General features: G+C 39.8%; 1 long non-coding RNA gene across 1 annotated transcript; it reads right to left on the bottom strand.

Annotated features, from left to right (window-relative positions):
- Positions 1-1,030: 1,030 nt before the first annotated feature.
- LOC130163152 (uncharacterized) lies at positions 1,031-8,928 on the bottom strand. The gene is made up of 3 exons (XR_008826404.1): positions 8,910-8,928; positions 6,011-6,126; positions 1,031-1,700 (listed from the first exon to the last, which is right to left on the bottom strand). It is a non-coding gene; the product is annotated as an uncharacterized LOC130163152 (long non-coding RNA).
- Between the last annotated feature and the right edge of the window lie 7,721 nt (positions 8,929-16,649).

Here is a 16,649-nt window from a genome sequence, read left to right as displayed (position 1 = left end):
TGCCTTCTCAAAGTAAAAAAGTCATCAGAAGTGAAATGTTATAAATACTCTGTAAACTCTTTGTAGGCGGACTATCCAAATAAAGTGTAACCATGCTTTTAGCCTTTTTCAAAATCTGTACTAGGGTCGTGGGGATGACTGTCAGTCCATCAGTGTGTAGGTTAGTCCAGACTGAAATATCTCAAAAACTGCTGGATGAATTGTGATCTTATTGTGCAAAAACATTCTTGGCCTATTGACTTGACAATCCCCTGACTCTTCCTCCTTCTTCCATTTTTGTTTTTTACTAAAATGTCTTAATGAATACTGCGTGGATTGACGTGAAATTTGATATCTCATTTAACACAGTGAACAAGCCAAAAATTTGGCCAAACTACTATGTGTTCAGTGCTAATTAGTTGACGTTAACATGGTCACACACTAAATCACAATGATGCACATTACAATGCAACTTCTTAGCATCAGCACAGTAGCACTGTCATTGTGAGTTAGCATGCTAATGTTAGCATTTAGCTCAAAGCATAGCTGTACTGAAGTACAACCTCACAGAGCTGCTAGCATGGCTGTACACTCATGACGCATAAGTTATAACAGTAGAAACCCAAAACAAATAGTAAAAGCAGCTTATAAACAATTCACATCACACGTTTTTTTTTTCTTTTTGGTTTTTATTAATGAAGTATCTCAGGAATAAATCTAGTAATTGGACCTTCAGTGAAAATATTTTGGTAAATACTATTATAAGTCAAGAATTTTACCTTCAACTTTAACATGTCTTTTTAGGTTTTAACCACATTATGAAGCAGTTCTGTAACACATCTGAGAATGACTTGTAAATGTGAATACACTGTTAATTTTTCATAACACACTGTAAAGATTTGTGTTCATGTGTAATCATATATAACTTAACATGATAAAGATGCTTCATAGGAGGACAAGCAACAACAAAAATGTCCATAAGAACGCTTATAACTACGTTATAGTGTGTTCATTGGGTGTTTATATACTGCTTAAATGTTAAATAGGGGTATTAAAGAAAATTTTACTCAAATAACAGTTGACTACCCTAATCCAGTTTTGCATACTAAATGTGACCAGTAATATTTTTATCCCCAGGGCAGGTGTGCAGTCAACTTGAGAATGTAGAAATTTAAAGCAGCACCAGAATTGGTCCAGGTTGACATTCTGCAAAAACAAAAAACCCAAGAGAGCCGCAGGCTTGCAGGCAAAAACATGCAAACAGCACTTTAGATAAACACATATGTACATGCCCTCGCACAAAGCACGCTGCATTTCAATTGCATAAACAAAGATCTGACATTTTAGTGATGCTTACATTTGTAAATTTGACCTTTTGTTAAAAGCCTTACATTTTGTCCAAAGGAGCTCTCAGGGTAAGTATGTTGTAATCAAACCACTTTAGGACAGCTCCTGCTCTTGAAAATGTGAGTAATCACAGGAACAAGACATTCTTCAAAGAAGTAAGAATAGGCAATCTTCTTGCTATGTGAAAATGGCTCTGAGGTGCGATTCTATGTATTTTAGAGGACAATTTGAGTTGAATTACCACATGTTTATTTTTCGCGATTGGCACCTCGAGTTATAATCAAACCACTCCTCCTGGGATTTTCAGCACCATATTCCACCCATTTGGCGCCAAGGGATCTCTTGTTACCATCTTGACAGGCAGTTTGAGGCATCTGCGACAACAGTGAAAGTGTATGGATGTTGTGAAAGCTGTTTAAAGCAAATGGTTTCTTTCTTTATCAAGCTATAGCACCATTTTTTTGAGTGGGTCTCCTGGAAATTCTTGCACACACTGCACTTAATCCTGCTTAAGATGACACAGGTTTCTCCATCACACACACGCTTACAGGACAATATGCCTGCATGTACTTTACAGATGTAATAAATCCCATTACATCTACCTTAGTTGCTGTAAATGCCTGCTTTGCAATTACACTAATTGAAATGCAATGTCTTAAGATCCATGTCTTAGCCAATGGCTCCTGACCCATGCGAGAGGTCCATATCCCTCCCCCACACTTACTGTAGGCTTGAGCCTTTGCACATCTCATATCATGAGATGTCAGATGCTTATTCGCATCCTGAAAACTATTCTACTGAATGCACAATAAAACAAGCTTTGGTTCAAACCAAGACATGACCCAGTTCATCCCACAGCAGCAGAGCTGTCTTGTCTGAGACTATTATACCTCCTGCTGCCAAAGATTCCCATTTGAATTTCTGTGGAAATGTTTTGTTTTCCTTTTTGAAGATTTGAGTCCACAAAGTTATACAAGCTACTGTAGGTGTAATCACATGATAGCCATCACTATCTCTAGTCTTACTAGTCATACAGTATATTATACTAGTGAATTGGTACATTTAAAGGCCTTTTTAAAGTAGCACTGTCAGTACAAGAATGGGATACTGTAGATTGTATACACGGTTGGAAACTGACTTCACAGATTTATTGTTGCAAATTCCAACAATGTGTTTCAATCTCCAACTTTTAGCCAAAGTTGAAAAAGCTTTGATTATTTTATACCAGGGATTTCTGTACATTTCTTTTTGCCCTTGGTTTCTTCAATGGTTTGACGTGGGCAGAGCTCAGATGTAGAAAAAATTGTGGTTTGGTGAGGCTTAGACACAAAAGCTACTTGTTTCTGTTCAGGAAAATATCACGGTTTACTTTAAAATAAGCACTTACATAAGGTTTGGAGGAGGACCCTCATCGTCATGGTTATAATAATAAACACAGTTAATGTTGTGGAACTACTACGGTTAGGGTTATTGTTAGGGTCATGGGTAGAAATAATAACATTCACATACAAGAAATGAATAGCGGTCTACTATGTGACAGTTGTGTGTTTTGTTGACCCATCCTCCCCCTAACGTGGACTTTGTTGCACCTGACTTCCTCCTTTACCCACATTATTACTATGGTAACTAGAGGTCACCTAGCAATAAAACAGAACTATGGGTAGCGATAATAATAATAATAATAACACAGATGACCAATGGGGTTGATTTTTACAAGAAGACAGACGCTTTTGAGAATTAAACTCCTATTAAAATGTTTTATTCTCAACTGTAAGTTGGATCGAACTTTTTGAGGCATGAATGTTCAATTGTATTGAGAAACACTTTTTAAACGAAGTTTGAGTGGGCTTTAAATAAGGAATTGCTTTGCAGCATGCCTTTTGTTCACCCAGACATTTGTTCAGTGCTAGAGGTATAGCTGACAGAGGAGCTTAGAGCAGCCACCTGCCTGATACTTTTTGAAGGATGAAACTGTCAATTGGTCTGGTTCAAGATTCAATACATCATACGAGAGAGCAGCCATCTGTCCCACCTTCCTGTCAAATATATATCTAGTCTACAACAAATCCACAAAACCGCACAGGCTACAGGTAGATGCTGGTAGCTGATGCAATGCTTTTCTATGCCAAACGAGACTCAGCGCTACTGCTGTTTTTGTCAGATGATTCATTCATAGAAAAATTCTGCGTTTGGTCAGGAGGGGAAGACGTGACAGATTCATCTAATATAACCGGAAACCAATATATCGGTCTAACGCTAATTTATACCAATATGTAAACCTAATTCATTTTCATGTTCTTCTTCAGACATCAGCAGTTCAATAAAACTGTCAGGGAAATGACAGTATGAGTGTCTGTTTTAAAGCTTTATAAATGAGCCTCAATGTTTGAAGTATATCCTAATAAAATTCTGAAACAGATGATGTGCTGAATATTGTTTTAAATTGTGATTGGTAGCGTACATGATGGAAACAAGCATTGGGTTTAATCTATAATTAACTAAAGTACATTATATTTCTTCCTATTAGTACAGTGACATAGCGAGGGTTAGTTTATTTTATGCTGTGCAGTGATCAGAGAAAACTGTAGGACTGAAATAGACACGTATATCATCTGTCATTTTACCAACCAACAATTACCTGTAACACTGTCCATTATTCCGAATTCTGTACAATAAATACTAAAATAAAATATTTGGATGACCTGAAACTCAACAGTGTACACACACACAAACACACACTCACACGGATAAAAGCCTCTCTGAAGCCGTTGTTGTCGTTAGAAAATGGTCATTTTCTTAATGGTGGAGGCACTTAGGTCCTGCTAGTTGGAAATGTAGTTTTTCATTATCAATTAGGAGACTTTCATTTAAAACATCATCTCTCTCCCTTTCTTTCTTTCTTTCTGTTGTTCACACACACACACAAACACACATCTGCTTTAAAGGTTGTGCAAGCTGAGTCTCGCTGTTGATGAGTGAGGTAGCAAAGGGAGCCTGATGGCCATACAAATATAGCAAAGGCACTTATTGGCTTGTGTCCCTTTACCTTCTTTGTCTGCTCTGCAAACACACCGAGTCTGCTGCCTCAGATCTGATGAATGTGGTCTGAATCAAAAGTATACTGTGTGCGTGTGTGTGTGTATGTATGTGTGTATGTATGTGTGTGTGTGTGTGTGTGTGTGTGCTTTGAGTGGATTAATGCTTTGAGCAGGTCAAAGCCCGCCCTCACATATCTTGTTTACCATGGTCTGAAAAGGATATTTGGATGGGGCATGTCTGTGTGCAGGTGTATGAGCGTGTGCGTGTGTGTGTATTTCTTTTGCTGGTATGGGCCCTTTCTAGACAGCCAGGACATACGGATGTGGAAGAATCATCTGTGTCAGTATGAAGTATCATGAAATAAAGATGCAAGGGGTCAGAAACACCATGACACACTCACACTTCTACACACACACACGCACACACACACACACCTGCTCACAAGCATACACACAGAAACACGCAGACACGTGAAAACAAGACAGCAAAGTCTGACCTACATAGAAATTGTCCACATGGACATTTACCCTACAGACAACAAGGTGATAAGGTCTAATTATTTTTCAGCACACACATTATTGAAGTTTATATCATCTCTACAAATTAAAGTTCCAAATTGCAAATGAATCTGGTGGATAGCTGACACTTGAAGGCAGTGTCCAGTTATGTTTCAGTATTGTGCGCTGCCATTCGTACCGTAAAATACATTACATATACTGTACATTTCTTCTCAATAGATTAATCCTTGAGGTCTGGACACACCAGTATTTACAATGGCAACCGAGCTAAGCTACCAAGCTAGAAAGTTAGTAAACTGACCGTTAGCAAGTTTGTTAGCTCAGACAGCTTTATTTCCCTCTTCAATTTGTTTTGTTTTTTTTTGTTTTTTTTTGTGCAATGTTGAACAAAATGCTGGGGACAGAGAGAAGAGAGAAGTTCTGGGAGCTATTGTGAGTTACTAGTGCTAGCCCAGCCAGGATGGCTAGCAATTTAACAGTTAGCTTGCCAGCAACGGCTGACCATCTAGCACCACAAGTAGTCGCTGCTACACCAAGACACAGAACCCGTCTGTTTCAAGCCGACAAGATAATGTCACTGGCCGCATCACATCAGCTCACAACAGCAAATCCTTGCACGGCAATCAATTTATTTCAACAAATCTGCCTCATATAACTAGGCTTGAAGGGATGGAGATCTCAAAATGGAGGTTTTGAAGTTTGTTTTTAAAGGTGCTATATAAAAAAAGTTTACAAAGTGCTTAGGCACTCGAGCATTAGCTGTATGGCACAATATAGTTTTGTTCAACCTTACTCTGTCCGGATATAAACTGCTCCACAAAAGAGCCATGGTTTGCCGACAGTAAAGAGGAGGAGTCAATTTTAAGAATATGTCAATTGAACAAAACATATCACTGGAGCAGTTCCCATATTCAAAGATCAAATGGATGAATAAGCTCTTTGCTAAACCAAACCCAGTGTGCCAAGGAAAATCTCATTTTCAAGACACAAAACTGACAGCAAATCCATCATCTTGTATAATTAAAATGTAAAAGACAAAAAAGAGAAGAAAAAAAAATGCAGTGATAACACTCATTTCCTGCAGGTGGCACAAATGTCATAGTCTCAGCAGCGATTACTTTCCTTACCTGTAGGTGGCAGACATGAGCGTGTCCTCATCTGCAGGTGTGATGTGCTGCTGCTGTTTCTTCTCTTGCTGACAGTTTGGACCAAGGCTTCCAAGGTCTCTTACATACAGCAGGACCTGCAGAGAAGAAGGAGAAGCAATACATGCAGAACTTGTTGCATATGTGCATACATAGATGTAAAGCAGAACTTACAGAGTGTCAAGGACAGGCAGAGGCAGAGGACAAGGATTCAAGTCAAATGAACAGGAAGATAAAAGAGAAAGAAAGACTTGAAACTGACTGACTCAGAGCAGTTATAAACCAAGGGCACAGAAGAACAAACAAAAGGGAACATAAATGAAAGAGCTTTAGCTGTATTATATGGAGGATGGTGAAGATCAAATCACTGGAAATGTTCCCAAACTGAGCTTTGGTAACTGAGCTCTGATGAGTGAAAGCATTTCCAACATGAGCTCAAAATGAATTTATTTCAAATCACATCGCAACTGATTAAAACTGTGGATTAAATGCCTCGCTAAATGGCACTGCACTCGAATTTTGGTGAAAAATAGAAGTGTTACTTCTCTACTTTTCATGCAATTTTAAAATGTGGAATATGTGCCCATATGCAGCTGATTGCCATAAAATGGGTCAAAGATGTTGCACAACCCAATCATAAATGAGGGTATAAATATCATCCTCTCTGGCCTTTCCACTGTTTGTTGTACTGTGGTGTGTTTGTGGGTAGGTTTGAATGTGCCTAAAGGTGATGACATGTGGTAACCATTAGGTCTTACACTAACTAACAATAGAATTCATTATCATTAGTACCATGTGTGCACTGACAATGTTTAATTAGCTTATCAAAACAACATTGTAATTTAGTTGCTACGGCATAGTGCATTGTGTACAATTGTGTGTGTGTGTGTGTGTGTGTGTGTGTGTGTGTGTTATATGTTGCTGAATTTTACATGTTCCATCAAGCCTAATGAAGACGCGAGAAATGGAAATGAGCAATCACCGTGAGACACGAGCACATCATTAACAGACACATTTATGGCCTTATAGTGTTATTAAACACTGATTTGCTTTATAGCTGAATTCGTCTGTTCCCTCTTCCTTTCAGTTTGTGAGACTTCAAGAGGAAACACAATTAATTTAGAGTGCGGCGCTTTTGGTAAATCAGCAGTGACTTTGTTTAAATGCATTCATTATTGTGTTTTGATTCTTGGGAAAAGAATACCCCATTAATGTTTTCATTTATATGCAGTCATCCATATTATAGTAATTATCTGATTATGTCAAACACAGTCTCCCCAAAAGGCTAACCCACATCAATCATTTCCCTGCTGTCATAAACCGCATTCACATTGGTCCCTTGGCAAATCTCCTGCTGTCATTTAGCTTTCTCATGTGAAACATGTCTTCTACAGCATCTGCACATGGAAACTATGGTATGGAGTTAGGCCACTAACACTCTTGATTGAAATTGTGATTACAGTTAAAAGGTGGGGGGAAAAAAAGTAAAAGGCAAACATTTGCAGTTGTGTGACATGAGGCAAACTTCTACACTACCTCCTGCATTGGTGATAAAACATGGCACTGGATATTGGTCAGGCATGTAGTTTGACCAAACCCTCCTGCCGGCTGAACTAAATTTAAGGTGTCTGTTTGTTTTCTGCAGGAAACATACGAAGCAACTGTCACATTTTCTGTGGCTCTCAGGTTTTAGTGCCCTTCCAGGGATTTCACAGCCATGGAGTGAAACTTTCACAGATCACACATCAAAGAAAATAAGCTTAGTTCAAGCTTAGTTTAGTGATAAAATGCCAGCCTGCTGTCGATGGAAAAGTTCATGCCCACCACTATAAACACATGGGATTCATTGCATTGTGCATTCCAGTGAACACAACTAGCCATGTACAACAGCGATGGGCTGTGAGGAGATTTTGTCGTAGAAACCACGATCTGTAGGCTACTGGAGGATCACACGACAAACACTGCCCCCAAAAAAGGGTCTACACACAATCATTACAAAATTACCAGTAAAAGGTTAAATACATTCTCCTGGCAATCACAAATATCCCCAAAATTTGATTCATTAGGCTGACTAAAGTTGGTCTCGGAGCCATATCAGTAAATACTTTCATGCCTTTAATGTGTGCCAGGAGCCAAAATCAGCTGACTCAGCTAGTGAATCTCAACAAGCGTTCTCTATGGCCAGAGAAAGCCTGAAAAAAATTTGGCTGGGTGAACAAATTAGACTGGAATGAATGAGAAACGGTGTTCAGTTCTCTTCATATATCCGTGGTCTCTGATGTAGTCTGCTTTATTTTAGTCGGTATACTGTGGGAATACCCACTACCCCCACCCCCCACTCCTAATAACAGAAACCCATTTGTATAATGTAACACACGCTGCATCCTCCACAGTGATCAGACTTCATAGAGCCTGACTGGAATTAATAGCTTGTTTTTTTGGTGCTGTTCTCACCTGTGAACTGATACACCTGCCAGCCTTAAGGTGCTCTTTCATTTAATAGTTTTATCATATATTATTGTCATAACCTGTCCAGTTTTATTTTACATTTTAACTGACTCACTTTGTACTTTTATCTTAAAACATTTTTAAACAGTAATTTTACTTCTACTGTAGTAAAATGTCTTTTCAGTAACAGTAGTTAGTGACCGTTCGCCTGTGGCAGTCAGTGAAACACTTGTACCGTTAGCTGTTGAACTGAGCTGAAACACAATACTAACATTTAAAAGTGGCTCTCTGTCCACGTTGTTTGCTTTCATTGCCAGTGCACAATGAATCTTGGGTAGGGTCATTCTTAAGTGTAAATCGCTAAATTGAGCATAAAGCTGTGAGTGCCGGAGCAGAACTAGTGTAATCCATGCTATTCAGATCAGCTACTTACTTTAGCTTAGCAGTTAGCGCTGGCCTCTCTCTTTCTCTTTCTCTCTCTCTTGCTCGGTGTGTCTTGGATCAACCGTTGAACTTGTTCATCAGAGTGCGGTGTTGTTGAAACTTCAGTGTATAGGTTTGTGATGTTTATAACAACTTCACTGATGTCTGCTGTGTTACCTCAGACACAGCAGCTCCGCTCGCTAACCGGAGCTGCTGTAGTCTGTGACTGTCTGTGTACACAGCAGCCTTCAGCGTTGATAGGCTGTTACTTGTGACGTGTAACTACGTGCTGTGATCTTATTCTTGTTCCTGTACTGGCGAGTCCTACTGTGAGGGGGGTAAAGTAAACCTCCTATGCATTTCACCCTGGCGTAAACCTCATTACTTGCAGATGAAAAGATGCAGCTGGCGACAGTACTTGTAAAAAAGGCCTATTTGCAGGTCTCCCCTGGCCAACAGTAGAATAAGCAGTGATAACGTCTACAGGGCATTAGGAAATGGGCATTTCACACTAGCAGACAACAGACAGAAGTTGGTATATTAAAATAATGCTTATACTTCCACTGCAGACCGCCACTTTTGGCCTCAGTCATCAGGTGTCACCCACAGGCAGAAGAAGTAACTTCAATAGTTTTAGTATAGTGGGTCACAGTATGGCCAACCTAGCAAGAGTTCTGCAGCATTGTGACCCCATTTTCACTGGAACTGGTGGCTAGCTGGAACATAAATGACCAGTCCAGTCTTCCTTTTAGATCCTAGCAACTCTATTGATTGTCCAGCTAGCTGATCTGCCAGTGTCAGCTGGCTATTAGCCAGGCGGTAACGCTATCAGCTCCACCATGAGCTGCTAAAATGTGAGGTTATTCATAATGTACCACTGGGAAGTTTTTTTTATTTTTTTATTTTTTTAAATTCAGATAGCAGACTGAGCTATACAGACATTGCCAGTCATGCAAAAGAAAGGAGAACATATCTCAGCCAAAATCACTCTTCAAACTTCAGAATACATCAGTGGACAGCAGAGGTAAAGGCTTTCAGAAAGGCAAAGAAAGCATGGGCGAGTATTATACATTGCAATCATCAAAAGTAATCTTGAGTATTGAAAACTGGCAACATGCTCATCATCATCTTAATGCCAGCTTTATTGCTTTTTCCTTGTGTATCAACAAGCTTAAATCTGATTTTTTTTTCTTTGTGGAAGAGCAATGTTTATTTCTTGTGTTATCAATTTTTACTTTCGAATAAACTTTTAGAAAACATAGCACTTGAATACAATAATGTACTATTTTTACACGTTACGGATCTATCTATGCACAAGTTAAACTTTCCAAACAAGACTAAAACATTTGCTGTAGAATGTATCCTTAAAGCTGAAAGTCTCTATAATCAAAGCTATTTTTCATGTGTTATTTAGATAGAAAGTAGTGATGGGTTCCTTCTTTTCATGCTGCTGCAACATCCTCCATCCTTTCCTGTGAAACTGTCACTGTGTCCACATGCATAATGATTAGTTTCAACCATGCATGAAACTACATTGAGGGGGATTGGGACAGTGGTCACGCTTGTCAGTGGTAGACAAAGGATGGGTCCCATTAAAGAGATGAGCTTTTGCGCGCGCGCGCGCACACACACACACACACACACACACACACACACACACACACACACACACACACACACACACACACACACACACACACACACACACACACACACACACACACACACACACACACACACACGCACACACGCTCACTAAGTCAAGTAGTTACACAATAATAAAAAAAAAAAAAAAGCAGATACAAGTCAGCTACACTGGGTAGAGGGTGATACAGGAAACCAGTGAGAATATTTTGAGCTTCTGTAACTTTGTATATGATGAAAAGCTCCTGTTCGGCCTGATGTGATTTGGCCCTTTAAGGACAGAAGGGTCAGGGCAACATTTTTGTGGAGTTGTGCTTTGAGGTGCAAGGTGAGAAGAAAAGCTGTGGGAGTCAGGGCCCTTCCCCATCTGTTGATTTAAATGAAGCATCTGAGCCCATATGTTGCCACCGAAGGCCTTGCACTAAACATATTGCAACAAGGGAAGTGCAAGGGAAAACAGAACATACTATTTTTTTTCTTTTCCAAGCTGGAAAGATGGCAATCTATCTACTGGAAATTTTTGTTTTAATTGCATTCAAATTAGAATGATGATAAGGTTAAAGATCATATTTTGAACTAAATAAATGTTTTCATTTGACAAGGTTAAAGATTTTTAAAAAATTCATATATTGACTTCATATAGTTATTTCTTTGAATGATATAATAGCCTGTGCATTTTGACCTTGATACAGGATAGAACTTTTGCATAGCATACCTTTTAAAATGTCTTGGCAAGAAAATAAATGCTGTATATGAAATTAATTATTATGAACGAATAGTTTGACATTTTTGGAAATATGCATATTCACTTTCTTGCTGAGATAGATGAGAAAATCAATATTACTCTCATATCTGTGCATTAACTATGGAGCTATAGCCAGGAGTTAGCTTTAGCAAAACAACTTAGAGCAGGCTCGGGGCTCTGGCCAAAATTTAAAATATAGTCTAATCCTTGAAAAACACACTTTTCATGTCTATGTTTCTGCTTGTGAATGGACTAAAAAAAACAAGATATAACTTTTATAATTAGGGATTTTTAAAGTTAAGTATTTCTAACTTTAGAAAGAGTTAGACTCGCTGCTTTCAGTGGTATCAGTCTTTTCATCTAAATCTTGTCAAGAAAGCAAATAAGCATATTTCCAAAATGTCAAACCTTCCTTAAATGTCCGCTAAATCTGATTTAGGTGCAATAGCTGTAGGGTCCTCCTGGTGTTATGCAATCTGTCTGAGAGGACTAGCTTACTAACTGAGCTAACAGCTAATGTACCTGAGCCTGTGCTTCAGTCAAAATGTCTGCTTGGCACCCATAATATGCTATTCATTTTACCATTAACAAAAGGACCTATGGAAAGGACTTCAAAAATAAGGGGCAGTTAAGACACGCTTCACCATATGTCCGACTTACATCATTGACAGGCTAACAGGGCATGTGAGGCTGCAGTTGTAACGATAAGTGCTACTTCTCATTATCTTTACCACAGATTTTCCTGTGTACTGTGTCCTTGCTACTACTTGGAAAGCTCTTTACCTGTATTATTTCTGCAAGTTCCGTCCGTTTGTTGGGAGTTTCTGCAAAGAAACCAAAAAAAACAAACCTTTTGTGCTGGGTGTACGAATGATATTTAGTACTTAGTACTTACACCAAGGTGTTGTCCTTATAATTATTATTTGTCAGAAATGACAAAATTTAATGATGCAGACAATTCATTGAAAAATATATAAATACTACTAATAGGCTTACTCACTATCACAAATATAGACTTTGTTGATGGCGGGCATTTTGACTTGACACAGTAAGAAATGCACAGGTGTAACTAATAACATTACTGGTGGCTCTTCTCCAGTGTGTCATGCCAGTGAGCCAGCATGATCAGTGCCAGCGGGCCCTGAAACTGGACCAACTAAATGGAACGGAGCCATGTTTTATATTAATTACACCTGTGTTTTTCATGCCGTAAGAAGCCAGAGTGCCCGCTATGAAAAGAACCTGTTATCAGGCTTAAATAAACCTTCTTTCAATTAATATAATCCTATCATGTAACAGGTTATTGACCTAATTTCTTTCCATAAAGCTACAGGCAGGCCCAAGGCCACAGCAGTGCCACTTGTGCCAAAATAAAATGGCACGACCAAATCTTAGGCACAGTTTTTGACTTCACAGTGCGGTGGCTCATACTGTTAAAACAAGACTCCCACAACAGCTCCACTCAGCTTTCCCTCCCCCGCCTACTCATGGCTGTTAAACATCACCAAACCCACCACACACTGTGTACACTGTGATTGCGACGGAAGCACCGAAACCTCAAATTCCGTGTCGACAAACTGAGTTGCTGTGTCAAAGTATAGCTTGCATGTAGCAGTGTGGGAAGAAACACATGTTTTCAGCTGGGTTCTCGCTGTGAATATGGATTAAAAGCACATCCGACAAACTCTTTGTGGCTGGTGTCAAGGATCATGATGCAGCAGGTGCAGCAGGGATGAAGTCCTACGGTGTACTGAAGTTTTTTCTGCACTAGAGAATACAGAGAATTTTTTTCTCAACATATCATTTTATGCAACGTTTCTTTTGCTTGCTGATGCTTTTTGTTGCAGAATGTGCTTCAGTAATTAATTTGCCAGTGCCCACGCTCACTTTCACAAATCACAATCTATTAGATGACTGCAGGCTTGCTTAAGTGATCGTGGGCAGGATGACAAAAAGAAACTCTTCTGCGTTTGTGCACTTTATGGTTGATGTGAATGACAAATAAATTTGTGAGAGTAAAACAACAACCACTTGAGAAGTTCTGTAATATAAAAAGGAGAATATTTAATGATGAGTAATATGAAAGAACACACACTAAAAGCTACAGGTGCCAGGCAACTCCCATAGCGAGTGGGTGTGAGGGTAAATTGCGTAATGTTTTCTGATCCAATAAACAATCTACCCAACATATTATTCCCAGGGGTGTGTTTTGTTCCCACATACCCCCTCCTGCTACAAGCCTATTTCTCATTTACATTAGAAAACATATCTTGTAAATTAATGAGCAGAAGGTTGCAATTAAAGACGTTATGCAGCATCTGTCCCTTAAGCTCCTAAAGCAGAAATGATTGGAAGTCGGGCCAGTGTGCCAAGTGTTTTTCTACCAGACTGCCTCCCATTTTAAATTTTAAATTTGTAAATGGTGACAGGTGTTGTGTTGATACTCTTTTTTTATACTGTGAACTTGTTTTAAATGGCAGCTGGTGAATTGTGGTGGGAATATGCTGTTTTTCGGCAAAGAATGCAACTGGATTAGTTTCATGTAGGGAGGGTTTGGTAATACTTGAGGAGTTCACCAAAAGAAATAGCATAGCAGTATCGTATGTGTGTGTGTGTAAACGTAAGCGTGCAGGAGAACAGCTAAGTGGGAGTATGAGTGAAGAAGCAATGTAGATTTAGATGACAAGAGTGTCAGAGAGCTGGTAGTTAGACTTATCTGTTGCTTCGAGCTTCCTGCACATTGATTACTCCGTGTTGTGATTCAAACAGCGTTGCCAACGTAACAATTTTCTCACTAGATTTAATGACGTTTATGATGCCTTTAACACCTGTTTTTCAAAAAAGAAAAAAAAGAAAAAAGAAAAAAAGAGCCTAGCAATTTATTTTAGGCAGATCTTAAAATCTTAACAAATATGCTCTGTTGCTCTAAAGGCTGACTGTGTTCAGTGAGAGGGGGAAAGAAGCAGCACGCTCAGTCGACCAATCATCAGTCAGACAGAAATGGGAACAACTTGTAAATGTGCGTACCTAATGACCAATCACTGATCCCCATTGTTTGTCCAGGGAACTCCTCCTTTGTTTTTGCTCTAAATGGTTTAACTTTATTCATGACGGTTCAGTCCCACAGTCTCTCAATCATCATTAAAGGTTTTTGGAATTAGAGGTCAATTAGATTTCCTCATCCATGTTTTTTCTGAGGGTTTCCAAGAGCAGTTGGGCGGTTGCCATGTCTGGATCAAACCTTCCGATAGCTGAAACTGGTGGCTGTGCAGTGAGCTGCCGGACTGGGGACTCTATGGTGCCACCTCAGGCCTTCTATCCTGCGCAAACAGCTGGGGTTTAAGGCATCCAGACGTCTTTCCAGATTCGAGAACAGCATCCAAGTGTCGGCAGCATACAGGAGGACAGATGGGACCAGGCTGTTGTACAGCCTCAGTTTGGTACAAAGGCTCAGCTGTCTGTCCCTCCACACATGGCTGAGACTTGCTGAGGTGGTACCAGCATGATCAGTCCTGTGTCGCACATGTGTGCAGCTGGTATTGTCCAGTGTAGCAGTGTAGAGTGCTCACATTTTCTTCTCCCAGCTGCTACTGCTGCTGCTGGCCAGCCCCGAACACAATCCAGGGCCAAAGTTGGAAGCCGAGCATCTAAGTGACTCCCTGCCAGTATGTAGCCTCTACCAACACTCCTGCAGTGCCTTCTCTTAGCAACAAAAGGGCATCATTCAACCTCAGGCTGTACTACAGGGCATCTGACCAGCAGTGGGCCATAGAGGCTTAGTGTGCTGGCCCACTGCTTCCAAGCTAACCACCGCCCCAGCTATGGGTCAAAAAGCTCACAGTGAGACTCCCCTCCCAGCATTTACCCAAACTGAGGTGGAGTTGTGTGACAGGCCAGCAATCCTTCACGTAAAACCCCTTTGCTGGGAACCCAACTCACTAAAGCCTCGATAGGATGGATGATGACGGATCTGAACCGGACCGACTTGATTTACAAGCAAAGAAACACACACTCGCCAAAACTGCTAGCTGGAATCTCTGCAGTGTGTCTGAAAACAGTGCAGGTTAAGTGAGGAGGACTGATTCAGGTGAGACTTGTTTGGACTGGTCAGGACGACCAACGACAAGCTCAAAAGATCCTCATCTCCTGCCAACCACTGAATGAGCACCTGCTGTAAGCACAGATGACACAGAGATGGATGCCTTTTCATCTATGTCCATGTATTTATGTAAATAGTTACATTATGATGTCATACATATACACATTGTCATGTGTATAAAAATGTGCACAATAATTGAGGAGTATTCACTGTTCAGTGTGATTATTTATTTTCTTCCTGTATGTATTTTCTCTCTGCATCTTGTTCTGACTCACCTGAGTTGTGCAGATGAGTTAGACAGCGCATTGGCCCTCACACAGACCTTGTACTGAAAATACACAGATAAAAACTGATTCATGCTGGTTTTAGAGTGCAGACTTTGAGGGGTTTACGTGTACAGCGCTGGTTATCTGTGACAGATATTCTTTCAAAGCCCCCAGTCAAACAGGTAATACCCTTCCCATAAGTATCTTCCTTAAAAATAAAAGTCACAAACCAAACCTGTGATGAAATGTATTTTCCACATTTTCAAAATATAGAATATTTACACGTTTCCCAATAATTGTGGTTTAAAAACTCAATTGATGACCATCTTTCACTGTTGACAGCTTGCCTGTCTTAATGGTACAATGCAGTCACACCTACAGTCTGTTAAAGCAGAGTGGGAAAAAAAAAAAGACTCACTATTCTTTTATCACCCATTTATTTCTGTTCAGAATCACAGCGGGGGCTGGTGCTGGTGCTGAACCCATCATGCATTGTACAGAAGACAGGGAAACACCCTGGACAAAGCTTTAACTGGGTCAATAATCATCAATACAGAGTGATTGTACTTATCACAAATTTACTTTGCAAAAGTATACTTTAACTATACTTTATCACTAGTTACTCTGTGGTTTTTACCCTTACTCTGCATGTAATATATGTGACTTTGTCCATTAATTTTACTATACAAACACATCTGCCACATTTGACAGCCCATGGCAGTTTTCTGAACGGCTGTCCTTTTCTGTGACCTGTGTTTTTGTCCTGTCCCTTCTCTCACACTGACTGGCTATTTTACCTCTGACAAATACATTTCTCCTCGTCTCCCTCCCAGCCATTGTGAATCTGCACATATTTCTTGATCTTGCCCAATAATTCCAGGTTTTATTCTGTCACTTGACGTCTTCTCTTTCTTTCTTCCATCCCTTAATCAATTTTTTTTGCACTAAACCGGTATGAATGTGAACAATATTGGAAACAGGCAATGCTGGAAATAA

Source organism: Seriola aureovittata, chromosome 22 (genome assembly GCF_021018895.1).
Source record: "Seriola aureovittata isolate HTS-2021-v1 ecotype China chromosome 22, ASM2101889v1, whole genome shotgun sequence".
NCBI classification, from domain to species: Eukaryota; Metazoa; Chordata; class Actinopteri; order Carangiformes; family Carangidae; genus Seriola; species Seriola aureovittata.
This window is presented reverse-complemented; position numbering and strand designations above follow the sequence as displayed.